A 2,358-nucleotide genomic window follows, 5' to 3' on the forward strand; every position below is an offset into this window, starting at 1 on the left:
ATTTTAATACTGTTAAATGTTAATGTAGATACAACACGAGGGTCAGGTATAAGAACTATGATTTCAATACTGTTAAATGTTTATGTAGATACGACATGAGGGTCAGGTAAAGAACTATAATTTTAATGCTGTTGAATGTTTGTGTAGATACGACATGAGGGTCAGGTAAAGAACTATAATTTTAATACTGTTGAATGCTTATGTAGATACGACATAAGGGTCAGGTACAAGAACTATAATTTTAATGCGGCTAATCTGAACTTCAGGGTTGTGTGTTGGACAAATCAATTCTGTTATAGCAGTTGATAAATAAGACACGAGTCTCCTACGCAAGCACGAAGGGGCCTTCAAGATAATCAGGTTTTGTTTGTTTTTTCTTTATTAACCCTCCCCCATTGATGATATAGCAATGGTACATAGAGAAATAATACAAATAATTACTTGAAAAACCAAGGATGGTCAGAAACCACAAATCTGCTAAGTCGTGATTGTAATTTCGATTTTTGGTCAAAAACATATCGGTAGGCTCTGTTTTTCATTGGCCCTTGCTAAGAACTTAACCAATCAAATTGGAGAACAGCGTTACATTCTCCTAGGGCATTTTCAAGTATGCTTGACTTTATAGTGGATGTTAGGTTAGCATGTTACTTTAACGTGTGTTAACAGCAAGAACAGGTAAATTTATAGACTACATTTGACTACTCTAAAGCAGGATTTCCTGTTGATATTATTTTACTAAACATTATTTAGTTATCAAAGGTGTTCCCGCAGATACAACTAAAGCCTGTGTTTAAGCCTAGTTGTCGCTTACAGTTTTAGTTGTTGTTGCTTGTTACATAAGGACCAGATTCCTGATTTAAATTTTTAAAGTCATCAAGTGTAGTTGTCTACCGGCTGGATCGGATACACTAAAACTTAAAGACGAGTGAAGGAACATGCTAATCTAGGAACCCCCTATTATTATTAAGTTGAACATGCCCTTGGTAAACATGACATTGTTGTTCTCTATTCTGTGATGAACAGAACCTCCGTATAAAAGGGATCCTACTACAGTGCGGGTTGAGACTAATATATTAAAAGAGTTGAGTAGGCTAACTATTTCTAGTGGTTTGATGATAACTGTATAAATTTCAAGGGTTATATGTTGTAATTAATCCCTTGTTTTGTATTTTTAAATTACAGTTTTCTCAGTAATTTTTGTGGGATAATTTTTTTTATATGGTAATTTTCATTTGTGTTCGTAAAAATTAACATTTCGTATCTACATAAACATTCAACACCAAGGTACAGGATAGTTCTAGAAAGCAGAGGGCGTGAGAATAGTCACGTGATCTCGCTGACGCAACAATATTCTACCACGACATTGAAAGCAGGGGCAGTTTTAGAACTATGAAGGCCCCCACAGTTGAACAGCGAATGTTTTATTTTTTGTGTTTGGACCATAGTTTTTTATTGTAGTAATTACTGCCTTTGTATAAAGAATTGAGTTTAATAGTACACCAGCCAAATTCAATATTGTAGTAACCTTTGCCCATTGATAGAGAAAATAACTTGATGTTTATGGTGTTTGACTCTCAGTCTGCGGATCACAGGATCGAAACCCAGCGCCTAGTGTGTTTGCCCTTTCAGTCATGGGAGAGGCCTTATAATGTGAGGGTCAATCCCACTATTTGCTGGTAAAATAGTGGCCCAGGATTCTGTGGTAGATGGGCAGCCTTTTTCTTGTTGGCAGTGAGGTCTCATGGCTGGAGTGCCTGACTGTAAAGTTCAAAAACTCACGAGTTCAAATTCCATCACGTGCTCGACATTTCAGCTGTGGGGGCATTATGAGATAAAAGTCAATTCCACTTTTAGTTAGTAAAAGAGTTGGCGGTGGGTGGTGTTGACTAGTTTTCTTTCCTCTAGTCTGTCACTGCTAAATTAGGGACGGCTAACACAAATAGCACTCTAATTGCTTTGGGCACAACTCCAAAAAAAAAATCAAACATGGTTAGCGGCAGATAGACTTAACAGTTTCACAGAGAAACAATGCTTATTTTAGTCTTCGTTCTTAAACGTCGAGCTGATAAGTTAGAAGTTATTGTATCGATAGGTTACTTATATTCTGGTGTGAATATGTGAACGCTACTATAACTTCTATACTGGCTCAGAAACCAGTGTTTATTACCGTAGATTCACCGTGATTATCACCACACTGTTTTGTTATGCTCTTTAAAGTCGTATTCAAGTATTACATATTATGAGATATTTTTATCATGTAATTATACTGTATTAGATTCGTATAGGGTTAGGGAAGATGGTTGAAACGAATGCTCTAGCATTTACTAGATATAGGGTAGTCTGGTATATAAAAAGAGG

The sequence above is a fragment of the Limulus polyphemus genome, unplaced genomic scaffold (genome assembly GCF_000517525.1).
Source record: "Limulus polyphemus unplaced genomic scaffold, Limulus_polyphemus-2.1.2 Scaffold3368, whole genome shotgun sequence".
Classification (NCBI taxonomy): domain Eukaryota; kingdom Metazoa; phylum Arthropoda; class Merostomata; order Xiphosura; family Limulidae; genus Limulus; species Limulus polyphemus.